Source organism: Sus scrofa, chromosome 7 (assembly GCF_054392235.1).
Source record: "Sus scrofa isolate SSC_HxYL_T2T_F1_AM1 chromosome 7, Sscrofa_HxYL_maternal_Yorkshire_Landrace_v2.0, whole genome shotgun sequence".
NCBI classification, from domain to species: domain Eukaryota; kingdom Metazoa; phylum Chordata; class Mammalia; order Artiodactyla; family Suidae; genus Sus; species Sus scrofa.
Genome location: NC_139389.1, coordinates 107,026,926 through 107,053,684, shown reverse-complemented (window position 1 = coordinate 107,053,684; position 26,759 = coordinate 107,026,926). Strand labels below are relative to the sequence as shown.

Below are 26,759 nucleotides of genomic sequence, written 5' to 3'. Positions count from 1 at the left end.
CACACCATAGCTCATGGCAATGCTGGATCCTTAACCCACTGAGTGAGGCCAGGGATTGAACCCTCATCCTCATGGATACTAGTCGGGTTTGTTACCGCTGAGCCATAGCGGGAACTCCCCCACCCTCATCTTTAAAAATCAATTGCAAAAAAAAAAAAAAAATCAGTTGCTAATATATAGATCCTGTGCAAGTAGAGCCCTTTCATGTTGTAGTGTCTAGTGGGATTACATGTGTGAGCGTGTGTGTGTGTGTGCGTGTGCAAGTGTGTGTGTGTGTGGCGACAGATGCATGTGTCAGGCTGCAGAGAAATGCTGGAGGTTACGTGTTTGCAAGCAGACTCCAAAAGTGACACGTTCCTGGTCCCGTTGCTCTTGGGCATGGAATTCTGACTCCGTCACACACAAGTTGCAGGGAAAGCCACAGTCACGGCAGCTTTCATGGGGACAGCAGGCAGCACCACCACAAGCTCTATCAGAGGAGCCCTCTGAGAAGATGGCAGGGCTTTTGGTAGAGAACCTCCTGGAGCCTCTGGGGGAGGGGAGGCCGATGATTCAGAGATGAGTCACAGCTGAGGTGGGGGGACGAAGGAGGGGAAAAGAGACCTCAGGCTCAGGGCCCATCTAGAAGCCAGCTGAGTCATTGCTCCTCCTGTTGGGTCAGAAACCACCTTCCACAAAAGGCTGGGAGATGGCTGCCCTGGGCGTGGGCACGAGGCTTTGCAGGAGACACATCTGCCCTGAGAGTCCCCAAGCCTGCTTGGCAGCCTCCTCTGGGTGCAAGACTCCCACACTGGTTTCCGGAGGCTGCAAGCTAGACGGCAGTCTTCCCCAAACACATTGAAGGTAAAGAAATGATAAAGCCTCTCCCATGAGCTGGGCACTCGGGACACATCAGAGAAGACAAGGCCCCGCCCCCCTGGCTTACAAACCACCCAGGCAATAAGAGAACATGTGATGGACACGGTCAAGGGACACAAGGGGGGTGACCACGAGCTGGTCAGGCAGCTTTTAGTCGGAGTCAACTTGTGGTTTGTGAAGACACGGGTGGACATGGCCGTGGGGAAAGACCAGGTCAGTTCTGGTCCCTCTATTGATTAAGGGTTCCCCTTCCTTCATTAAGTCCTTGCCTGCTTTCAGCCTTTCCTTTCAGAAGCAGGGTGTGGGGCGGTTATTTCCAGCCGAGAAGCCGTTGACTGTGGCTACAGACGTGGGCCAGTGAGCAGGTGGGTGAGCCATTGCCACAGAAGGAGTGATGTCCCCACGCAGGGGCCGGAGCAAAAAGGCCTGCCTTTCATCCAGAGTGGTCTCAGGCGGGAGCTGGGTTGGCCATGCTGAGCTGTTCATTCCTGCCATGGGGGGACTTAGGCTCACGACAAAGTTCAGGCAGGAGAAGATGGCACAAACCCCCCACACACGGGGGCTGTGATATTTTTGTTCTGACCCCAGGGAATCAACGTGGCATCCCAAGCTCAATTCACCAGTTGCTGAGAGAGTTCTCGGGGGAGGCCTCCTTGCGGGGAGGGCTTCAGGGGAGGCCTGGGAAAGGGATTTAACTCAGACAGACACCGATGTTCCTTTAGGGAGTTACAGGGATGGAGGAGGGAGGGGAAATCTGAAGGGACCCAAGTTATGTTCAAGCAAACTCAGAGCAGAATGGATTTCCTGTCTTCTTTCCTTGGGGAGAGGAAAAAGCATGGGGGGCAGGGGACTAAGAAGAAGGGACCAATGGGATAACCCCATGTGTTAGAATCTAAGGGCCAAGCATTGTGGCAGAGGGAGTATGGCTTCCCCTTCTTGAGGGAGCAGAAAGGAGTGGGGAGGTCTCAGTCTCGCGGTATCTTGCTGGGCGACCTTTGACTTCAATAGATCTGGTGTCTATAAGGCCAGCCCCGGACTCAGGCAGGCTTGGGTAAGGAGCCCACAGGTCAGGTGGCCATGCATGCCAGCGTCCACACCTGTCCTCCCTCTGGCCTGGTCAGAGGCCCTGGGACTCCAGCAATGCCTGACTTCCAGCAGCCCCTGGGAGTGACATGACTTCACGCCAGACACAAGGCAGCCGGAAGTCTAGGTGGTTCCACAGCACTGGTTTCCCAGGTTTTCCCAGTGCGGAGGCCTGGAGGGGAACTTGGGAATGTCCAGAGGCCTCAGGGGGCAAAGCCCCCAATTTGAGTTCGAACCATTGAGCAGTGCTGCTCTGATTTCATCTGTTTCATATATTGCTGTTCTGCTGCTTTAAACACACGCCCACCCCAGTGTGACAAGCACTTTGGGGCTCCATGGTAGGAGGTGGCCCCTTAGGCTGCCAAACGCCCTGTGGTGGGTGACAGGAGGCCATCAAGGGCCCACAACCCTCTGCCTGGAACACATGGCCACGGTCTCCGCTCCCAGCTTTCTCCAAAGGGGGCATCGGCGGCGCTTCTCCCCGGGTTTCTCTTAAGAGAAGGACCGTCCTTCATGATCGGGAGGCTCCTCTTCCTCCTCTGATGGGGGTCACCGCAGCCGGCAGCACAAACGACCCTCCCTTTTCCAACCCTGCCCCCCTCCCACCCTGACCCGCGCTGGCGCTCCGCTGTCACCTCCTCATCATAAGCCCGGGCCCATCCGTGCGGCAGCAGGGCCAGAACAACAATGTGCTCCCAAGACGGGTGGGTTGCGAACGTTCGGGCTAAACTTTAGGTAATTAGCATTGTTAATGCGCGCTCTGTGCTGTTACAGCTGTGAGCCTCATTAAAGTGTTCTCGGGGGGAGGCGAGCGGGGGTTCAGGTGTCAGCTCCGCTCCTCGCTCAGGCGCCCGCCCGCCGCCTGCCATCTCCGAGCGCGGCTCCGAAGCCCGCTCCAGCCCCATCCCTCCTCCCGCGCCCGCTCCGTCTGCTGGCATCTGGGCCCGGGCGCCGCTCTCAGCTGGGACGCGCTCCTCCCGCCCCCGATCCAGCACAAAAGCTCTGCCATCTACGCGCTCCCTTCCACCGAAAGAGAAACGTGCCCCCAGGAGGGAGCCGAGCGGCTTGCGCTGATCCTCGTGGCCCCAGCCCAGCTCTGAAAGAAAGGGGTCTTGCGGGAGCGGGACACCCGAGCCGGCCCTCCGCGACCCGGGCCTTTTTATCCAGATAGAGCTGTTTCTTCCTTCCCTTCCCACCCCCGCGGAGAAAACCCCAGGCCCGGTGCCCCCCACCCAGCACCCCCGCCTCCTGGCTGTATTTCCCCCGCTTGTGCGCGCTCTCGACTGGCATCTGCGGGGGCAGCCCCTCCTCAGAAAGCAACCCGAGTCCCTCTGGCTTTAATTTCTGGGAATCCTGATTCCTGGGAGGGGAATCAGGGGACAGACTATTTGCCAAACAGAGAAACATGAACCGCTCTTCAACCCCCTGGAAACCTTGAGGAAAATAATGCCCGCCCCTCTGGGACTAAACGCAGGCTCAACCCCAAACAGAGGGAAAACACAATTCCAGAGAGCCTCCCTGGGGGCTGGGGGTGCTGAGGGGGGCCCCGCCGGGGTCCCGGCCCTGTCATCTCCCCTTTCTGCTCCCCTCACACCTCCAGGTGCTCTGTGTCCATGCAGATGCTCAGAGGGGTCACCTAAGCCAATGCGATTCCTGCAACTTGAACCTCTGCTGTGGGCTGCAGCCTGGGGGAGTCTCCCAGAGCTCTGCACCAACAATAGAACCTCCCAAGGGGAACAGCTCGCCAGCGGAGGAGGGGGACGGGCATGTGAGCAAGTGGCTCTAATTCGGGATGGAAGGACAGATGTATGGCCCTGAGACTTCGGTGGGGGAGGGCAGGTTCAGGAGGGCTGGCTGTGCTGGAGCAGAAGCTGCAGGGGTGTGTGGGCCCGGAAGCAGTGAGGAGGACCTTGGCAGTGGGCCTTCCAAGTGAGGGGACCATGAAGCCAAGACTCCCCTTTATTCTAGGGACACTGGGCTGGCTCGGGGCCTGTGTCTTCCGGCCTGTGACCCAGGCTGCCTCACAGATCTAGACCGGACTCTCCCATGGAGCCCAGTTGCCATCACCACCACACAGAGGGCCTTCGTCTGAAGGTAGAGCTAGTTGGGAGGCTCTCAGAGTCCTTAACCCGCAAGAGATGGGTCTGAGGTCTTCCAGCATCTCTCCTGCCACTTTGTTTGAAGTGGGGGCTTGGACCCTTGTAATCCTTACTCGTCTCCCCACCCTCTGTGCAGCCTCCTGAAGGGCAGATCCTTCAGCAATTCCCAGCAATTTGGTCCTTAGTTTGCATCCTTTCTAGGTGGTTTCTTTTCTTTTTTCTTATTGAAATATAGTTAATTTACAAGGTTGTGCTAATTTCTGTTGTACAACAAAGTGACCCAGTCACACATATACACATGTCTCTCTCAGATTCTTTTCCCACATAGATGATCACAGCACACTGGGTGGAGTGCCCTGTGCTCTACAGCAGGTTCCCGTTGGCCCATCATTCCGTCTACCTTAGTGTGCATATGCCAGCCCCCGACTCCCAGTCTACCCCCCCCACGCCCCCATCTAGGTGGTTTTATACAATTCTCATTTCCCGCAGCTACTCAGAGCTTCTCCAGCCTTCCGCTCCAGTCTTTGCCACCATCCTTCCTGCCACTCCCTCTTGCATTCAGACTCGCTCCACCTACAAACACTTTTAAGGCTCCACTCAGCCCTCTCTCCTCACGGAACCCTTTCTGACTTGCCCAGGGAGCAGCCATGCCTTCCTCAGAGCCCCTGCCCCATCGGGCACACACCTCTGTTACAGCACCTGGCACTCCCTGCCCCATTTGTCAGCTTTCTCACTGGCCTCCCCCCATCAGACCAAGCTCTTTGAGGGCACAGACTGTCTCTCTTCGCTGTGGAACCCCAACTACCCAGGTACCTCTTCAATGGATGGATGGATGGATGGATGGATGGATACAGGAGTGAGGGGATGGATGGATGGATACAGGAGTGAGTGAATGAATGAATGAGCAAATCAGAGGAAAGAAAGTGGGGTGGGGTGTGGAGCCCAGTTTGCCTCACAGATATAGGTCTTTTTCCTTCTGGGAAAAGGCCCTGGAAAAATCAGCCACAGATCTGCTGTGGCCCCTGGCCCCTGTTGGGGGGAGGCGGCTCCGTTGGGTGGCTGGTCCTTTACTCACCTCTCTCTGCTGGGTGACTGCAGCCCACTTAAAACCTGACTCCTTCAGGTCCCACTGCATTATTAACAGGATCTATATTAAGTGGGCCCTGCTGTGTTCCTCTTAAAGGAAATCCACTTTGCACTTAAAGAAATAATAAATTATGAACATGATCGCCATACTTCTCTGGGGGAAAAAGACCAACTTTCTCTTTAAAGAGCTCATCAAGGATCCTGAAAAAAAGGCATTATTAGATGAGTCCCCAACAGACAACCACAGGCCAAAGTCATTGATAAAGAGTACCTACAAGCACAGGGTTTAAAACTGGTAGTTTATAATCGCTCTTTGCTTTTAAAAGACTAGGTGAGAATTAAGGCCCATCTTCCTCCAACTGGTTCTAACTTTGGAGAGGGGGTGCATGCAGCTTCTGGGCTGTGCTTTTGTTGTGTCATAAAATCATTAGCTTTCCTCTAGTTGTGCCATTAAAAAATATACACTGTACTCCTATATGCTTTTAATTATGTCTTGAGGCCAAAATTATTACCCCTGGGAAGACAGCTCCAATTACCTAATGGAAGTTAGTAAGAAAATACATTTCAATGACAAAAGTCACTGGACTCTACACTTGCGGGCCCATTTGTTGACAGGAGGGAGGCACCGGGAAAGCTTATTCCTGCTTCGGGGAACACTATGAAGCTTGCAACTGCTGGCCGAGGGAGCTTCGGGGCCTGAGAAAGCTTGGAAAGAAGGCTAGTGCTGCCATTGACAGTGACTGCCAGCAGGTATGTCCCATTATCTCCCAGGGCCTCAGCTGTCTCCTCAGTGAACTGGGCATAGTGATGCCCACTTTGCAGAGAGGCAGTGAGGACTGAAGACCATCACGTGAGTGCAGTGCCTCGCACACAGCGTCCTCCTCTCTCCTCCACCGCCCTTTCCCTCACTGTTTCATGTTTCCATCTAGGAAAACAGGTGAATAAGATCCTGTCCCTTAAAAAACTTAGGCGACAGGGAATTCCCGTCATGGCTCAGGAGTTACAAACCTGACTAGGACCCATGAGGATGTGGGTTCGATCCCTAGCCTCGCTCAGTGGGTTAAGGATCTGGCGTTGCCGTGAGCTGTGGTGTATGTCACAGAAGTAGCTCGGATCCTGTGTGGCTGTGCCTGTGGGTGGCAGCTGCAGCTCCGATTTGACCCCTAGCCTGAGAACTTCCATATGCTGCAGGTGCAGCCCTTAAAAAAAAAAGACCAAAAAAAAGAAAGAAAGAAAGAAAGAAACTTAGGTGACACAATAGGGCCAAAGAAACACGTGGCTGGGGAGTTCAAGATGTGGCTTTACCTCTCTGTCTCTTAATGGAGGTAATTACACCTACCTTTTCTCTCGAGTTTGTAGGAAGATGAAATAAGACAACTCCGGTAAAGCTCTTGGTCCCACACCTGGCACATTATAGGTGCCACTAAATAGTTGCATGGTCCCGCATGGTCAAGTTTACTCACAAAATGAATGTGGCAAAGGCCACAGAGCGGGCAGAGAATGTGCTGTGGGAGTTCAGGGGAAGAGGATTTCCAACTGGATATCCAGGAAGGCTCCAAGGAGGAGGCAGCATTTCAGCTAATTTGGACACGAGGTGATGAGAGGAGGAGGGAGAGAGAGATTATTCCGGGCACGTGTGTGGAAACCAGAAAATGTGGCTGGCAGGGCAGGCTGGCGGGTGTGGACAGGAGCTTTAGGAGCCAAGGCAGGAATGGCTGTGGCTGGAGTCTGACCTAGAAAGCCTTCAGCGAGGAACGGAGTTGGGAACGTTAACTCAACAGAGAGCTGCTAAAGTTCCCGAGGGGAGTGGGTGTGTGCGTGTGTGTGTGTGTGTGTGTGTGTGTGTGTGACCTGCGCTGAGCTGGCTGGATTTGAGAAGGGGTTAGGGGAGGCCCCTGGCTCTCTGACCAGGTCCCTGTTGTTCAGCCTGCCCATGATTGCAGGAGGACAGACCTCCAGATGCCCAGGGTATGTGGGCGGGGGGCGGGGAAGGAGGGTTGCGGTGGAGAAGGAGGGGCCGGAGGCGGCAGCTCCTTTGCTCTCGGCCCTGCCCACGAGGGGCCACTCCTCCTCTTCCTTTCCTTTCCTCCCTTCCTTTTCCTTTTTCTTCTGGGGAGCTGCCGCAGGCTGGGGACGGTAGGAGGTGGGTGGGGGTCGGGGTGGGGGATGTGCCAGGAGCGCCGGAGCAGAGCCCCAGCCAGGGGCGGGGAGGGAGGAGGGGCTAAGGGGTGGGAGTGGCCAGTGCGGGTGGCCCCTGGGTCGGGCCCCGCCCCCCGCGAATCCTTGGCATCTGCCGCCCAGGGCATGGGAGGGGCAGCTAGCGATCAAGCTGCGACGGAGCTGGGCCCCGCGTCCTAGACTCCGACCTTGAGCCTGGACAGCCCCCTAGGGTAACCTTCCTCGAGTCCCGGAATGGGCTTTCGACTTGTCTGTGAAAGGGTGTTATGCGTACGTGTGTGTGTCTGTCCGCCTGGTGGCCTCAGGTTCTCCAAGGGATCTGGAACACCCCAAACGTGAACACCGCCCGTCAATGCAGCCCCTTCGTGTCGCAGATGAGGGAACTGAGACTGGAGAGGGACTCACTGGGCCCCACAACTGGTTAACTGCCATCCAGGGCAAATTACCTTTTCTTCTGAAAAGTATGTCTGTCAGGAGCGCAGCGCGCTGGGCGCGGGGAGCCCAGGAGTGGGAACAGAGGAGAGACGGATGGGGGGAGGGGAAGAAAAAAAGCCCAGAATTGCCCAGGGATTAACCATCTGTGTGTTGTGTAGGGGCCAGACCCCCCCGCCCCCCGCCCCCCAGGATACCTGATCCCCTTCTCCAGGTATTGTTTCTGTTCTTTCCCAGGGATGGACTGGGCTGGTCTGGCCGAGTGGGGGTGGGGCAGAGGGGGGAGGAGAAGGGAGGTGTTGAAGTCCGGGACAAGTAGAGTGTGTGCGTGTGTGTGTGTGTGTGTGTGTGTGTGTGTGTGTGAGAGAGAGAGAGAGAGAGAGAGAGAGAGAGAGAGAGAAACTGAAGAGGGCACCTGAGGGCCTCGAGGTGGACAAGCGCCCCTTTGCTGCCTCACAGGCTTCGAAGTCTTCCCAAGGCTGAGGGCCTTCACCAGGACGTTCCCAGGGCAGTTCGGGAGGCATGACCTTGAGGGCTGAGTGGGTGTTAACCCAGGGACTGGTTGGCTGGTTTTGGGTCTTGCGTCAGACTAAACCCTCCTCACCCCTCTTGGTCCCACTGCCCTTTGCCCCCCCACACTTGCCAGGCCGCTGTTCCTGGCCTTGAAATCCCCCAATGGCAGCAGGAAGGGACCTTAGAGACCAACCAGCCCAGTGGGTTTCAAATGGGCCGAGAGACCCCTGTCCCCCAAGTGCTGTGGCAGCTGGAACTGGTGATCCACTTACATTTTCGTTGGGGAAGGAGTTCTGTGGCTAAAAACACGAATTCTAAGCTCCTTTTCCTTTTAACTCATAGACGAGAAAGCCGAGGCTGAGCCTTGCTTGAGGTGATGGGGAATCCAATGGCGGAGCTGGGTCCCAGGTCTGGCCTCCCAACCCCTGGGCATTGTCTGGTCTCTTCCTTCCCCTGGGCTCCCAGGCGAAGGGTAGGCCTTGCAGAGGAGAAGCTATGGGCCTGGTGGTTTTTGAGGCCAGGGAGAGGACAATGGAGGAGCCCCAGAAGGAGTGCAGCTTTCCTGCCAGCAAAGCCTGGGGAAGTGCTTGCCACTGTGGTGGGCGCCTCTGCTGGAATCCCGCCCATACTCTGGAGGTTTGGACTCTGCTCCTCTAGCCCAGGGGTGTTGGGATGATTGTGTGTCCCTGTCAGCTTGCTGGGAAGCTCTGACAGGCTCCCCTCTCCCTGTCTTCCAAGGCTGAGTAGACAGATGAAAGCAGCCCCAGCTGCTGAGCGAGGTGCTCTAAGCAGAGGTGGCTTCTGGGCAGCTGTGGAGGGCCTCATTTGCATATATGCAAATGAATGCCTGGCTCCTCTCTTTTCCAGCATCATCCAGGCAGGCCCAGGTGCTGTTGGAAAGTCTCAGATCCTGCATCAAAACTGGCCTTTTGATTGGATTTTTTTCCATCTCCCAATCTGAAATTTCCTTTGAACTCCTTCCAGAACCCTGGGACCCTTCCCAGTCCCTAGCTCTACCCCACTTCAGGTCCTGTTACTGTCTCAAACCCTAGGAATTAGAGCTGAAGGAACAAATTTGGAGATAGCCAGGGGCAAAAGGCAGAGTTCAACCTGGGCAGCCAGGAGGTTCTAGATGCTGATCCTGGCTCTGCACTGCTTCAGTGTCACCTGGAGTGAGCCTAACCTCTCTGCACCACAGTGCCCATGATGGGTAAACAAAGAGAGGGGCTGTAGGTCCCTTTCTGCTCCCACGGTCTGCAAATGTTTGTGAACACCTGTGTGTTAATGCTCTTTGGTTGTAAATAACACATACTAACTCAAGGCCACTAAATTGAAATAGAGTGACATGTGGGGAGGACACATGGGTGTCTCAAGAAAACATGAGTGGCAGTGGGGCAGGTTTAGAAGGGGAAGGGAGGAGTTCCCATCGTGGCTCAGCGGTTAAGCAACTTGACTGGTATCCATGAAGATGCAGGTTTGATCCCTAGCCTCGATCAGTGGGTTAAGGATCTGGCGTTGCTGTGAGCTGCGGTGTAGGTCAAAGATGTGGCTCGGATTGCACGTTGCTGTGTCTGTGGTGTAGGCTGGTGGCTACACCTCTGATTTAACCCCTAGCCTGGGAACCTCCATATGCCATGGGTGCAGCCCTAAAAAGACAACAAGGGAGGAGGGGAGATGGGTGGGGAGAGCTGTCTGCTCCCTCCATCTTTTCTCTCAGCTTCTTTCTGGAAAATGGCTTTAATCCTCTCTCTAGAGATGGATTCTTCTTTGCTCCTCAGTGAGCATGAATGTCCCAGAGCACCAAGTCGAGGGAGAGTAACTCACAGAGGCTGAGTTAAATGTCTGTCAGGTGATGATTCCAGATTCCTGGGTGAGAACATCTATTGATCTGGCTTGAGCCAGGGGATCACTGCTGGTCCAATCAGCCATGGCCAGGAGTCAGCGCCGTGGAGGAGAAACATGGCTGCCTGAGACCCAGAGTTTGGCTCTGGGGGAAGGTTCCAAGTGCTGGGCAGACACCCAAGGATTTACCACCTCCTTCCAAGTGTAAGGTACCGAATTATAGTGAGAGCTACTGAGCCTTTACAATGAGACAGACACTGGGCTTGGAATTTTTCCTATAAGATTCAACAAATCAATGAATTAGATGCTATTGTTATCACGTGTAATCCTCATTATCCTCCAAGTGGGTTCCATTATTCTACCCATTTTACAGATGGGGTAAATGATGCCTGAGGTCATGAAGCTAATACCAGGCAGAGCTGGGATGATCATGTAAGTCTCTCTGAGCATCAGATTTATCTTTTCTAAAATAATAACTTCTATCTAGTAGGACTCTTGTGAAGATTAGTGGTGTCAGGTATGACCAGTGCTTAGTGGAGTCCTTGGCATGTTGTAACCACTTATCTAGGAAGACGTGGCTGTTTGGCCAATGCTTGAAGCTCTGTAGAGACTGGAGAGTCAGTCTTTAATAGCAGGCAATTCTACCTGTAGGCCGTCCTATTAAAAAGTTATTTCCTGGGAGTTCCGGTTGTGGCTCAGCAGTAATGAACCTGACATGAGGATGCAGGTTCGATCCTTGACCTCACTCAGTGGGTTAAGGGTCCAGTGTTGCCGTGAGCTGTGGTGTAGGTCACAGTTGCAGCTTGGATCCCAAGTGGCTGTGGCTGTGGCGTAGGCCGGCAGCTGCAGCTCCCATTCAACTCCTAGGCTGGGACCTTCCATGTGCCACACCTGTGGCCCTAAAAAGAAAAAAAAAAAAAAAGGTATTTCCTGATTTTTTGGACTGGACTGCAGTTGGACTCTCAGTAACTTCCATCTGCTGGCCCTAACCCTACCAGTTAGATAGAGGCTGCAGTAGGCAGAATCCTGGCAACTCAAGGATGTCCACATCCTAGACCTCAGAATCTGTAGCATCTGTTATGTTACATGACACAGGGGAAGTGCACAGGGAATTAAGGTTGCTAATCAGCTGACCTTAAAATAGAGAGATTACTCTGGATCATAAAGATGGGTCGAACATAAACACCCAGGTCCTTAAAAGATAGAAGGAGGAGGCAGGAGAGTCAGCTTCAGAGCGATGTGATGGGAAAAAGACTCAGCCAGCCATGCTTGGCTTTGAGGATGGGGAAGGAGCCAGGAGTCAAGGAATGTGGGCAGCCTCTAAAACTGGAAAAGGTGAGACAGTGGATTCTCCCCTAGAGCCTCCAGAAAGGAGCGCAGCCTGCTTACACCTGGATTTTAGGACCTCTGACCCTCAGAACCAACAGATAATAAATTTGTGTTGCTCTGAGGCACTAAGCTTGTTATAGCTATAGAAAAATGAATAGAAAACAGAAATATTGACTAGAAAAATGAATACCGGGGCGTTCCAAGGAAATCAGATCCTTGAACCCAGCATTCCGTTCCCAAGTGTCTTTTCCTCTAGGCTGTATAACCCCAGTTTTTTTCAAGTGCTCCTCACGTGACTATTTTAGAGTTCAAGCCATATCAGAACCAGGAAAAGACCATTAAGTTTAGCAGTTATTGGTTCAGCGGTGACTGTCCATAGCGGCAGGCGGCCTAACCAGCCCAGAACGGATGGCGTCCAGACTGCAAGGGTCTGTGATCGTCTGACGGCGGTGATGATGGAGAAGAGTAAATGCAGGTGTAATTGATCACTTCTCAGCCTCTCCCAACACCCTGCTAAATATCAGAGTAACCTTTAAAGAAGGCAAGAGGCCATCAATTAAATAAACAGGTGCCTTGATGGAGAAAAAGACGTGTAAACACGGGCACCATCGCATAATTTACTGAAGGTACATCAGCCTATTCCTTCAGTGGGCTGGTCTCCTGCAGGAAAGACAAAGGAGGAAATCCATCACAACAGTGGGAGGACTCTTGCGGGAACGGCTTCGCCACAAAACAGATTACAGAAAAAGGTTGGACCTCTTCTTATTCCCAGGGTTACCTTTTTTGTAAAAAAACAAGAGGTGGCCTATGAGTTTGTCTGGAATGATTTATGCAATGCCTTCGCAGATGACCTCTGGCAGGTCAGGCCACGTTTTAATGCTAGGATGGAGGAGTTGTGATTTGGGCCTGCACATTCACACGCATGGATTAAACCCTCCACACAGGTTACTTAATCCAGATAGGAAAACGCACTGAACCGTGGTTCCAGTGACCTGGGATGTGTATGACATATTCAGCAACCCTGGGCCAGGGATTCATATTGCTGAGGTCAGTGTGGTCATTTTGGGCGTGCAGAGGCTAATCTTTCATAATCTTTCCTAAGGGTTCACTACTCTTCCGTATCTTAGTTCATTTATAATGGACTGGCAGAGAGAGATGGTTATTAGAAAATAAAATGCACTTAGAGTCCCCCCATGAATCATTGATGGAAGACACCATGCTTAGCAAAGACTATGAAAATATGGCTGTTAAGGGCAGCTCAGTCACTATTTCTGGATGGCTTTCAAGCGTGACGGCTGACCACAGAAATGGGCCTGAACACACTGGGAGGATTTAAGGTGGAAGAGAAAATGTGTGGGTGGCGGCGGAGCCTGAGGGGGGCGGCCTTTGGGAGTCACCCCCTGGTGGTACCCACACTGCGAGGGTCCCTTGCCTGAGAAGGGGGTCCCTCGCCCCGTACTTTCCTTCCCCTTCCCACCCTAGGCCACAGGAAGAGAGGCCAGCTGAAGAGGCAATTAATTCAACAAAACTGAGGTTTGGGCAATTAACTTGTAAATACGCAAGCAGTTCAGGAGAGGGAGGAAGTGGTTTCCTCCTAACACAGCCCGAGATGGTGCGATGTTATCACGGCTTTTGGTAGCCAGCAAAATTTTTTTAATCCCCACTCTGCCACACTCAGAATATCAGAGCCTCGATAGCCTAACGATAGGGGCCTCAAGAGCTTGAGGAAGGAGAGAGTCAGTGCTCTCTGGGTCAACTATAAATAGAACTTGTTAAGATCTTTCTAGAAGGCAGGGAGGGGGAAGCAATCAGCTAACTAAAGAACTGTCAGGAGTTTGCTCAAGGGCACAGCTGGACCCGGGCTTTTTGTTTCCTGAACAGTCGATAACTGAGGGGGAAATCTATTTACTTCTGGCCACGGTGTTTGAATTGTAGTGGACCTCCTGCTGGGGAGGCGGGTGGAGGAAGAGGAAGAGGAAGAGGAGGCTGCCCTTGGGGGTGGGAGGACCCTGTTTTGAAGCTTTGCTCCACTGTATTTGAATTGTTCCCTTTACCTGCTCTGGGAGTAAGGGCCAGATGCTCAACCCACAAAGTCCTACCCTGTTAGGAGAACTGAGAGATGGTTAGTAAACACACAATATCTTGGGGGCTTGTGGGGAGACAAACTACGGTCCCAGCAAAGGGAGAGCTTATTACCTCGTTTTGGCCCCACCTCCACCACTAACCGGGTTCCTTTATTATAGAAGAAGTCTCTGGGAGACTCAGCTCCCTAGACCCTCTCCTTGACTTTTCTTTCTTTCTTTCTTTCTTTCTTTCTTTCTTTCTTTCTTTCTTTCTTTCTTTCTTTCTTTCTTTCTTTCTTTCTTTCTTTCTTTCTCTTTCTCTCTTTCTTTCTCTCTCTCTCTCTCTTTCTTTCTTTCTTTCTTTCTTTCGAGTCTCATCTGCCACCTAAGCCACAGCTCATGGCACTGCCAGATCCTTAACCCAATGAGCGAGGCCGGATTGAACCCGCCTCCTAGGGATCACCGTCTCAGGTTCTTAACCCACTGAGCCACAATGGGAACTCCTCCCCTGAAAGTTCTGATTCAGAAAAGGTAGGGTGGGCCCAGGGATTGTTTCTGGTCACCAGAGGTGTTTGGGAAACACTGGCTTAGATGACAGAATGTGCCAGATCGTAAGGGTCATCCTCTCGGGTGTTGGACTATAGTTTGGGAACTGGCAGGGGCTGTTGAGCCTTTGGGGCTGGATATAGCCCAGTGTCTCCTCAGCAGCAAGCATTCCTGTGCTTTTGCCACTTTGGAGATCCAACTCCTGGTTTCCATTTCTGCTGTTCCTGCCACTGCTAATCAACCAGCTCACCCCCTGTTGTGACCCCTTTGCTCCATATTATACCTTCTTTCTCTGGCTTCTGCTTACTCTGCATCTGCCTGGAGCTTTTCTGGGTGTTCATTTTGGCTTCTACTCCTACACCTGTGTCCTGACTCTTGCCCTGTATGGAGAGAATCAGTTTGGCTGGTGAATCTCCATTGTCCCTTGGGTAGAGATTTTGTTTCAGACATAGGATGGTTGATTTTTTTGGCGTCAACTTGACTGAGCCAGGGGTGCCCAGACATTTGGTCAAACATTCTAGGTGTGTCTGTGATGATGTATTTGAATGAGATGGGCATTTGAATGGGTTGAGGGGGTAAAGTGGGTTGCCCTCCCAGATGTGGGTGGGCCTCTTCTAATCAGTTGAAGACCTGAATAGAACAGAAGTAGGTAGATAAGGAACTCGGCCTGCCTGACTGCTTGAGCTGGGACATTGGTCTTCTGCCTTGAGCTGAAACTTATACCCTTGGCTCTCCTGGGTCTCAAGCCTTTGGACCTGGACTAGAATGATACCACCAAGGCCCCTGGATCTCCAGCTTACTGATTGGAGATCTTGGGACTCCTCAACCTCTGTAATTGCACGAGCTCATTTCTTATCATAAATACCCCCCCCCATATATCTCCACCTAATCTCTTATTTGTTCTGTCTCTCTGGAAAACCCTGACTAATACAAGATCCCTTCATAGGCCTCTCTCCCTTGGGTTGAGGTACAAAGGTTGGGTTGCAATGGTTGGGTTGGGTGTGATGGTTGGGGTGCAGTGGTTGGGTTGAGGTGCAGTGCCATGGTTGGGATGAAGGTCAGGTAGTTCAGGATCTGCTTCTCTCAGCAAAGGGCTGTGGGAAGGAGGCCCTTAGCAGGGGCCTGGATTCTGGGGCTTGGCTTACCTGGCACACGGTCTTTCTGTGTTAGCTTTCTGGCATCCCTCTGAGAGCCATCAGCCAAGCCCCCACAATCCATTGCATTACATTCTGCATTAGATATTTAACAATACAAGAGGCAGCCTGGTAGGGTAGAAGGGAGCTGGGCTCTACAAACAGACAATGACCAAGAGCAAGTCACTTCTGAAGTCTCACCATCTCCTCTGCAAAATGGGGATAATGGTATTCCTTTGCCTGACAGTGGTACAAATTAAGTGAGATGATGTGTGCAGATGGTACCCGTGTATGTTAAGTGCTTGCCAAAATACTGGTTTCATTCTTTCCTTCCTCCTGCCCTCCCCAAATTATAATTCTACCCATGATTATTTCCTTTTGGTGCTGCTGGTAGGCTGGTAGGACTTTCTGGACCTCCTGTCTTGGTTCTGCGGAATATCCAGGTCCTGAGAACAGTAATGCCTGCTTGACTAACCTGACACCTTTCTTTGTAGGGTTTCCCACACATAAAATCCTCCTCATTTTCTCTGGGATCTCCTCTTCAGACCCTTTGAATGTTTTTATTAGCCAGTCTATAGCTCTATAAAGAACTGGAACTGAGTTCAGCTGTGAGAAGGAAGGCTCTTAGATTTGGGAGAAACAGTGGATTCCAGGGCAGAGACGGTGATATGGACTTTGAACAATCAAGACCCCTGAGCCTTAAGTATAAAGCAGTGTTATTTTCATTTCCAGTGTCCCTTTCCAATGTACTGATGGAGGAAGTTTCTTTCTTTATCCCGGATGGAAACTCATGCAATTCCATGGCGTTTCTGCTCCCTCTTAGATGATAAAAAGTCTCGCAGTCATGCTAAGTCACCAGACACTGTCTCCACTCAGACATTAGAATGCCCAGGCTCAGGCAATGACCCACAACTCAGTAGCTAGGGCTGCAGGCAGGAAGCCTGTGGCTGGTGAAGTGGAAGATGGTGGGATGGTGGGGTTTCTGCTTTCTTTCTCCCTTCTTCCTCCTGTAACTCCTCATTCAGAATTGAGATCCTGGAGTTCCTGTGGTGGCTCAGTGGTTAATGAACCTGACTAGTAACCATGAGGTTGTGGGTTGAATCCCTGGCCTCGCTCAGTGGATTAGGATCCAACGTTGCCATGAGCTGTGGTACAGGTCACAGATGCAGCTCGGATCAGGCATTACTATGCCTGTGGCACAGGCTGGCAGCTGAAGCTCTGATTGGACCCCTAGCATAGGAACCTCCATGTGCCGCAGGTGGGGCCTTAAAGCAAAAAAAAAAAAAAAAATTGAGATGCTGAATTGGAGCAGACAAGGGAGGAGAGAGGGGAGGGCCAGGGAGGTTCTTACTTGACTGACAGTGGGGAAGTTTTATATTTTTTCTTAGGTGTGGTTGGTCCATAGGGGGCTCTCCATCACTGGGAATGTCCCCTGCAGCTCTCTTGTCCAGGGTGGTTCCTCTTGTCCAGCTCATCACAAAACTCTTCCCACAGCTCCTGGGAACTGGAGATCATTTCAGGTTTTCCCTGCTGAGGGTTGTTCACCCCTTGAGGTGGCCCCCCTTGGACTGGGCCCAAGGTCACCACACCTACTCTCTTTTGAACCTTTAACTCACATCTGGTCCACACTCAGGTGTCCCTGTCCAGATGCACTCTGGGCGTTTGTAGGTCAGTCCAAGGCTGCAGAAATAGTTCCTTCCATCACAGTGGGAGCAGCTTGTCTCTCCCTGCCTTTTAGATTTCTGGGCTGGAAGCCAGCAAGGGTCTACGCTGACCCACTAGTCACCTGGGCCCCTCATCCAACTTTGAGAAGGCACTTCTCATCCTCCCTCTTGGAAGGGCTGAAGCTGGCAGTACGTCAATCATTTTTTCCCCTAAATTCATCTTCTCTACAAATCCTCTCCATATCTAAAAGCCAGAGCTTTTACATACTCAGTGTGGGTGTAGGTGAGAAGTTTGAGAAGATCCAAGTTCATTTTGGATCTTACCTTGAAAATGTGCATCTTTGGCACCAAATTGTAATGCCATGTCTATTGTTGCAGGGTGCCTCAGGTGAAACATTCAATTTAACATTTTTTAAATATTTACTTTGGTCTTGATGCAATTGCAGGTGGAGACAGAGACGGCCAAGGAAATTCTGGGGCTTGCAGTACAGACCATTGGGCATCCTTGTTCATGCCATGCATTTCGTGTTGTTGACAGTCTCTTGGGAGCCAGCATGAGAACATCAGAAAGTCCTATGGAAGGGGAGTTCCTGTTGTGGTTCAGCAGTAACAAATCTGGCTAGTATCCATGAGGACACGGGTTCAATCCCTGGCTTCGCTCAGTGGGTTAAGGATTCGGTGTTGCCATGAACTTTGGTGTAGGTCGAAGACATGGCTTGGACTCTGTGTTGCTGTGGCTGTGACATAGGCTGGCGGCTACAGCTCCAATATGACCCCTAGCCTGGGAACCTCCATATGCCTCAGGTACGGCCCTAAAAAGACCAAAAACAAAAACAAAAAGTCTTGTGGATGGACTTGGCCAGAACACTCACTGGGACCCTCTGAGCTTTCCCTTGGACGGCGTTTTCAGAGAGCTCTGGGTATTCTTTGTTTACCTTCTTCCTTTTGGCTTCTCTGCTTCTCCATGATTGAGTATGCCTGGCACTCCTGGAGTCAAGTGTGGTTGGATGATAAAGATTCCCAGGGGTTTGTTGCTATTCACTCTTCCCTTGGTAATTTGCAGGACTCTCACCTCCAGGGGCCGGGGAGGAGGAGGGGCACTGGCTTCCCGGGCCTCTGCTGGGGGAGGGGAGGGGAGAGGCTGCCGCCTGGGATTCCATCAGGGACTCCAAGGTGGGGTTGACAGACAAGATACCCATTCTGCAGGCTAGATTGTTGTTCGTTGTAGCTCCGGGCACCTTTCCCAATCTGTTTTCACCTGCGGGTGTTTATTCTCTTCTGCAAATGGATCTGCCACACAACGAGATCAGTCTGTGGCACCCTCCTCTGGCAACACCCACGCAGCCTCTCCTGCAGGTCGCAGGGTGCAGTAAGCACTAGATGCATGCTGAGTGGGTGACTGAAGCCAATCACTCAATTAGAAACAGTCACCAGAGAAGCTCATTTGCATTTAGTTCCCTTAATGCCAGGAGTATGAGGCCTTCTAAGTGTCAGAACCACCCAGAGGCATTACATAGTTATTTTGGCCTGAAGCCAATGGAGAGATCAAATTTAGTTTTCCAGCCAAACCTGGTTTAATATGCTCATGTGAAAAAAAAAAAAAAAATGTTGGGGGTAGGAAAGGAACGGTAAGATGAAAAAAAAAAAAATCACCCAGGAGTTCTTTTTGTGGCTCAGCGGTTAATGAACCCAACTAGGATCCATGAGGATGCGGGTTCAATCCCTGGGTTAAGGATCTGGTATTTCTGTGAGCTGTGGTGTAGGTTGCTATGGAGTGAATAGCAACAAACCCCTGGGAATCTTTATCATCCAACCACACTTGACTCCAGGAGCGCTAGGCATACTCAATCACGGAGAAGCTCGGATCCTGTATGGCTGTGACTGTGGCGAAGGCCAGCATCTGCACTTCCGATTTGGCCTAGGAACTTCCATATGCTGCTAATGCGGCCCTAAAAAAAAAAAAAAAAAAAAAAAAAAAAAAAAAAAAAAAAAAAAATCTGCCATATTCCACCACTAAGGTAATTATTTTAATATTTTCTTACCTCTACTTTCATGCATATTGTTTTAATAATCAAATTCATTTTTATGTGCAATTTTGTTTCTGTCACTTCATTTCCAATATCATTTAAAAGCTGTCTCTAAATGTCATTTTGATTCTTCTTTTTTTAAGGCCACATCTGTAGCATATGGAAGTTCCCAGGCTCGGGGGCCAACAGAAGCTGCAGCTGCTGGCCTACACCCCAGCCACAGCGACTGGGGATCCAAGCTGCATCTGCAACCTACACTGTAGCTCACAGCAATGCCCGATCCTTAAGCCACTGAGCGAGGCCAGGGATGGAACCCACATCCTCACAGAGACAACGTTGGTCCTTAACCTGCTGAGTCACAGCAGGAACTCCCATTTTGATTCTTTATATAACATTTTTTCTGTTGCTAAAAATAATGGATGCTTGTTATAGAAACTTTGGAGAAATGGAAAAGAATAAGGACAAGACTAAACAACATCGTAAAACTTCCACCTAGATATGGCTACTATATTTCCTTCATGTCTTTTTTTTTCTATGAATTTGTTTGTACATATTTTACAATATTGGCAACCACATGCTGAGTAAAGTGCAATATTATTATTATTTTTTTTGGCTGCACTTTTGGCACGTGGACGTTCCCAGGCCAGGGATCAAGCCTAAGCCCACGCCCGAAGCCGCTGCAGTGACAACGCTAGATCCTTAACCTGCTGCACCTCAAGAGAACTTTTTTTTTTAAATTTCAATGAAGTAATATGTGCACATGACTGAATAAAAATGACAAATACAGAAGAGCTTAAGATGAGAAGTCTGACCCCAGTCCTGATCCTCTGAGGCGGCTGCTTCTAGCCCTTCTGGTATTTTCTTCGGGTGGTTATGTCTGCCTATATCTCCAGCTGACAAGGGTCTGCCACTACTTCCTGCTTATCAGTGTTAGACAGTATCTGCTAGACTTCCTGCTCTCATGGTGTGGCTTCTCTGCCTGCGTCTCCTCCAGGGTGGGAATTCCTCTGCTGGTTACTTTTTACTGTAAGCACCAAACTTACATCTTTTTAATCTTGTTCTCTCAACTGTATACAGTTATTTTTGATCCTTCACTTTCTGCAGGGAGGGTATTAACATCCTCCTCCTCTAATACCACCCCCCGCCCGACACACAGACACACACACACAGACACACCCCTTTCTCAGTTCTCCTCCCCATCCTCTATAGATCAAATTTGCTGCCATTCTTTGGCTTTTTCCATGTCACCATGTACGTGGCGGTCCACGGCAATTAAGTTTTCCATCTTTCCTATAAATCCATTTGGAAAAGTAAGCAGCAGCAGTGTTTTATGTCACTGGGGCTCTGTCCATGCAGTTCCCTGCAGAGCCAAGCAGTGCTCCAAGGGGACATTTGCTGTATCTAAACAGCTCTCTGTTTTGCCTAGGTCTTTTCTTTGTCATCACCAAATTCTCTATTTCGCCCCCATGTTTCCAGCCAGTCAGGTAACCCCTCAAATTTGTTGCTTTGGAAGTTTGTTGTTTGTTGTTCTGGAGGCTGTCCTCCAGGGCCTCTGTTCCGCTCCAGTTTAGTCGGACTGCCCCGAGCCCGCTGCACCCCTGAAGCTGAGACAGTCTCACACTCTTCCTAGTGATTCCTTATTTTCATGCATTCCATGATTTCGTTTATTTAGGTTTCTGTTGGGTTGCTGTACATCAAGTGACTTCCAAAAACGTGGGAGTTCTCATTGTGGCTCAGGGCGTTAAGAACCCAACATAGTATCAGTGAGGATGAGGGTTTGATCCCTGGCCTGGCTCAGTGGGTTAAGGATCCGGCCTTGCTGTGAGCTGTGACATAGGTCACAGACATAGCTCAGATCTGGCATTGCTGTGGCTGTGGTGCAGGCCTGCAGTTACAGCTCCGACTCGACCTCTAGCCTGGGAACTTCCATATGTTGCAGGTGAAACCCTAAAACAGAAAAAGAAAAAAACAAACAAGCCAAAAAACCTCCAAACGTGGTGTGAAGGTGGTACATTTTTTTGGGCCCTTAAATGGTCCCCTGTAACACTAGATTGATTACTATGACAAGTATAGAATTTTAAATTTAGGATCATTTACTCTCAGAACATTGAAATCATTGCCTGCAGTGTGGATGAGAAGCCTGAGGCCAACCTGATTCTGATTCTTTAAATAAGATGACTTTTTTTTTTTTTTTTTAAACTTCCTGGGAGTTTTTAGGATTATCTCTTTGTTCAGGGTATTCTGAAATTTTACAATAATACGCTAAGTACAGGTTCCTTTTCAGTCATTGTGCTAGGCATTTTGGGTCCTTTTCTTCTGCAGGTTCATGTCCTTTGGTTCTAGAATTGTTTCTTGTATTATTTCTTCGGTAATTTCTTCTCTAACGTTTCTCTGGCCTCCCTGTAATGCCTAATATCTGGATTTGGAGTTTTGCAATTGAACCTTGGTTTCCTTTTCTGTTTTCTAAAATTTTGATTTACTTTCTTGGGTTCCTATAATTTTCTTTGGGACCCTTATATTGACATATCTGTCTCTCTGTGTGTGTGTCGTGTGTGTGTGTGTGTGTGTGTGTGTATTTAAGTGTGAAACACACTGATGTTTTATTGGGGGTGGTGTAGGAGATACCTGATTACATTCTGTGCCACAGCCTGGTGGGGTTCTTAGAACAGATTACTCTTCACCTATAGATGTTCAGTTAATTCTTCTGCAGTCACCCCCTTGCCTCATTTCTGCCTTTATTCCCATCTGGCATTTCTGAGTCCCCAGTCTTCTTCCTTTGGCCAAATTACCCAGTGAATGTGCTGTAGAGTGAGGGGCCCATCACCCTGCTGGGCCAGTTACCACACCTCTGTCCGATTTCCAACTTGCCCACATCTTCTTGAAATTAAGCCCCCTGCTTGCTCTTTTTTCCTTTTCTGTCATTTAGCAGGGACTTGGAAAGGGGCAAATGCAGTTAATGCATCATCTTTTTTTCTTGCTATACCCACAGCATGCCAAAGTTCCTAGGCTAGGGATTGAACCTGCACTGCAGGAGTGACCCAAGCCACTACTGTGGCAAAGCTGGATCCTTAACCCACTAGCCATCAGGGAACTCCCCAATATGCCATCTTTTACTGGAGTCTTTATATACATTTTTTAAACAAAAAAAATTGTACTGAGATATAATTAAAGAAAATAAAACGTGCCCCTTTTAAGCATATGGCTCATTGAGTTTTAACAAATGCTTCACAGTCAAGACATAGAATATCTCCTTCTCCAGAAAAGCTCCTTTGTGTCCCTTGCCAGTTAATCCTTACATCCTTGTCCTTACCCAGCCCCAAGTAATGGCTATTTTTTGCTTGTCCTAGGGTTTTACATAAATGGAACATGCAGTATGTACACTGTGTGTCTGGTTTCTTTTTCTTGGTGCAATGTTTGTGAGATTTTTGTATATATCATTAGTGGGTTCTTTTTATTGCTGAGTAATATTCCATTATATGTAAATGCCATAACTTGTTTATCCATTCACCTTTTGGTGAACATTTGGATTGTAGGCAGTTTTGACGAAGGGACAGATGTTTATATTCAAGTATTTTTAACGGACATACACTTTTATTTCTCTTGGTTAAATACTTAGGAGTGGGCTTGCTAGGCTTTGCGTACAAGTATGTTTATAAGAATCTGCCAAACTGCTCTTCAAATTTGGATTATTTTAAACTCCTACCAGTAATAAGTGAGATTTTCGGTTGCTCCCTGTCTTTGCAGTACACTGAGTATTATGCCTCTTTGTAATGTTAGATATTCTAGTGGGTGTGGAGTGTTATCTCATTGGTTTAATTTGCATTTCTCTGATGATTACTGATGTTGAGCATCTTTTCATGTGCTTGCTGTCCATTTGCATAATTTCCTTTGTGAAGTGGCTTCAGATCTTTTGCTCACTTCTTAATTGGGTTATCGTCTTATTTAGTTCTAAGATTTTTTTTTTTTTTGAGTGAAGACTTTTGTGAGCTAGTCCCATGTGTCTTTGAACCCTGTGTTTTCCCAACTTAATATTGTATTGTAAGCAACTCTTCGTGCAATTACTTATTTGAAAATATTTTTATTATTTGTTAATATTCTGCTGTGCAAATGTATCATTATTTATTAAATAGCTCTCTTTTTATTGGACATTTCTATTCCACCTTTTGTTTTACGATTTTCCTAATAACCGTATAGTCATAGCCTTTTACAAAAATCTGGTTTGCTCCTTAGGATGGATTCCTAGAAGCAGAGTCATGAGGTCAAAAGTTAGAGCATATTAAGGGCTTTTGATACCTACAGCCAAATTGCTTCCCAAAAGTTTACACCAGCTTAAACTGGCACAGTGGCGGGTGAAAAACTCAAATTTATACCACTGTTGCTGGCTCTGGATAGTCTTATTTGGGGGAAAAATGATGATTTAATGGGTGGTTGATGGTAGCTGGTTTTAAGCTGCATTTCTTAAATTATTAGTGTGGTTGGATATCCCTCCAAGAGTTTAGCCGTCATTTGTTTTCCTCCTCTGTGAATTGTTTATTCCTGTCTTTTGTTCTCAAATGGGTTTCTGAGCCTCATTTCCCAACTCTGTAAAGAGATCTCAGTGGATGAAAGTGTTTGGTGTTGGAGTCAGGGGTGGGGAGATGTGTGCTGGCCACCGACCAGAGAGCAGGGTCCCCGGGTCCCCTGAGGACCTGCACACTCCTCCCTTCACACAGCCACCTAGTTTGTGACAGCTTGTGTTTATTTCTGTAAATAGTAAGGGGGGGTGCCCTGTCCCCCATTGAGGGGGGACGAAGCTTGCCGTCTAAAAGTTAAATTGTAACTTTTTGCCCAATGGAGCACAACAGTGATATGCAAGGTCACCAGACAGGGTCGAAATGGCCCCCGGGCCAGCCAGTTTTGATAGTAACTTCAACAAAAGAATTGCCAGACCTAAATAATAAGTTTGTCCCCAGGAGGCAGGGAAAGGGGGGGGCTGTTCTCAGTAATCAAAATGAATGCCAAAATGCCCCCAGGCCTGTGGGTAAAAAGGTCACATGGGCCATAATCCTCACATTTCCTGGGATCCTGCCTCCAGCTGATCATGCAGAATGTCTCACCCTTGCAAAGGGCCCCCCGGAATGTTTTGAGCCTGGGAGTGCCTCACATAGTCTCACAATAATTCCCCCATGTAGAGGTGGGTGTCCCCAGGGATATGTCCCATGAGCTCATGAGTGACAGGCCCTCCCAGGTCTTTCTGGGTATCCCTAGGGTGTGCACCACATGTGCTCCCAGTGAGAGCCCGCTTGACAACATTTCTGAGAGTCCCTGGGGAAGCCCCGCACATCAGGGCACAAACAAATCTTCCCATAGTATCTCTGGGAATCCCAGGGGGAATCCGGCAGGGTCTCACAGGTAAGAGTTCCCCCAATATTATAGGGGGTCTCCAGGTAGTGTCTCACATCTATACCCCAGGAGTCCCCAGGGAGAGCTGCGACTGAGTTCACAAACAAGGCCTCCTGTTGTCAACACAGCCTCTGCCCCAGCTCTGGGCTCTGTGGGTTCTAGAGCCTCCCACTGGACATCTGAGGGGGCGCTGCCCTCTCTTGGGGGGGAGTGATGCCCCCTCTAATGGAAGCCTTTGGAGCCTCTGGAATGCCAGAGCTGCCTAATAATTTGAAGTTGGGTAAAATCCATCTTTTTCCTGTGTTGGAAGGTAGCCAAGCCAGGCTGGCTAAGCCTCGGTCGTTTACATGCTGTTAGTCGACAGTTCTTTCTATTTTACTGACAGTTCTGCTCTTCATGGGATTCAGGTAGGAGTCTTGGTGGCCTGGGCCGCAGACACATCAAAGGACAGAATTATCCTTCTGATGACAGAGCTTTTGATGCTGGGTTAAGCTGATGACATCACTGCTTCTCCCCCCAGGATGAGCCCTTTCCAAGGAGAAGTCACAGGCCTCCTTGCAAATGGGTATATTGTTCAGTTGCTAGTTTAAGGATAAAGGGATTGCTTACAAGGTATGGCATCAATTTTACTGGAGTCAAGAAATCACCCAAGAGAAACACCCAATGACTGTTGGAGCAGAAACCCACTGCTGGGTCCACCTGGACCCACTTCATTATCTCCGAGACAGAGAACAGGCAGTGGAACGTCCACCATGGCTTTCCCCCCTGAACTCAGCACCTCTGTCACCAGCTCTGGTCTCCTAGCACCTGGCTGCCACCTCCTATCCCTCACATCCTCTTTCTGACTGTCTGGTGGAAAGTAGGTCACACGGGATCTAGAAATGGATGTGGTTTTCAGGGCTCAGCCTCTGCAGCGCAGGAATGCGTGGGAGGAGGGGTTTGGCATGAATGTTAGGAGGGCCCCAGTGGGCCTCTCACGAACACAGCCCCCAGAGACGCTGCTGACCGTCAGTTTATATTAACACCGTGCTCAGGGGTCATGGGGCATCATGGCTGCACACAGTCCTAACACTCTCCCGGGGCTGTTGGCCTGGTGTGAGGATTCAATCGGTCCATTCCTGGGGCTATTATGCCCCTACTGGGTGGATAAGCCTTTTCAAGTATCTTGTTTTGGTATCAAGTTGATAACATTACCAACTTATTCTCTTATTCTCATTGGTTGACCACTTGATTCATTCATTAAATATTTACTGAGTGCCTATTATGTGCTACGTACTATGATACTCCTGGGGGATATTATAAAGACGATGATAACAGTCTTTATTTTCAAGGATCTTGGTGTGTCACAGGGGACAAGGCGTTAGGTCATTATGAGAGAGCTGTGAATGCTGGGATGGGGGGAAGAGCAAGATGACCTGGGGGCAGGGGTGAGGGTGGGGTGGGGACTGTGGATGGATCATGATGGGCATATTGCTCCAGGATAGAGTGAGCCCCGCAATGAGTCATAAAGATCAGAGAGGGTAGAGATTAGAAAGACCTTCCTGAACAAAGAGCCCCATGTCCGAAGGAATTCTTAGGGAGCATTAAGTCATGAGAAAGGCTAAAGGCAGAGTCCACGGGTGGGGATGGAGAGACAGGAGGACACAGGTGTCAACAGGGACCAGGTCATGAAGGATCTGGAATTCTGTGATCTGACATTCAGATTTCATCCTGTAGAGAACTCAGATTTTATTCTGAAGACAGTTGCTGAAGAGTTTTAAACTGTAGAGCAACAGGCTCAGATTTGTCTCAGGAACATAAGACGGTCATGTGGCAGCCGTGCGGAGTATAGACTGGAGAGGGTCACAGGGAGAGCATGTTGAAGACCTAGTTGAGCTGAGTAATTCTGAGACTTGAACTAGTGGCAAGATGGAAGGAGAGAAGAAGATGGCTGGGAGAGATGTTTAGAAGGAAGGCACCCAGGACATGTCTTTTCTTTCATGCGATGGTGGAGACGATGCAGAAGGAAGAAGAAGTAGATGCTTTGATGTGCTACTTGGAATTCCTCAGGATTGAAGGACTTATCCCTCCAGCTGTTGGAAGAATTGCCCCCGGTTGAAGATAATTACCTTGTCCAAGGTCACGTCCATTTTCCCTTCTTCCAATGACTGGTCAACATTAGGGATGTCTGAACTTCATCTCAGACACCTTGTCTCAGTTCAAGGTAACTCTGAGAAGCTTCCCAGCTTCAGAGCCCCCTGAGAGGTTGGCCGAAACCTTAGGCCAGACTTCACTGCAGCTATTGCAGACCCTGATTAGACTGAACATAAGAGACTGAACACCTCCAGATATTGTATCATCTGGAATGGAATCTGAAGTCTCCCACACGCTGTCTCCAGGTTTCTGGAGTGCTCTGAAGCAAAGCTTGCCTAAAATATGGCTATTTGTGTTAGGAGAATCTGGACCCATCTCCTGCCTCCTTGGCCACCAGTTTACTTGGATGATGATTCCGTCTCATTTTGTTTTCTCCTGCACCACTGGCTCA

General features: G+C 49.8%; 1 long non-coding RNA gene across 2 annotated transcripts in view; it reads left to right on the top strand.

Moving 5' to 3' along the window:
• The first annotated feature begins 5,763 nt into the window (after nt 1-5,763).
• The window catches only part of LOC110261629 (uncharacterized), a 36,279-nt gene continuing 15,283 nt past the window's right edge, over nt 5,764-26,759 (top strand). The window contains exon 1 of one of the 2 annotated variants that reach the window (XR_014811090.1): nt 5,764-5,876. This is a non-coding gene — a long non-coding RNA (uncharacterized LOC110261629). Of the gene's footprint in view, nt 5,877-7,226; nt 7,270-26,759 lie in introns of those variants that run through there. The other variant, XR_014811091.1, reaches the window with a different exon arrangement.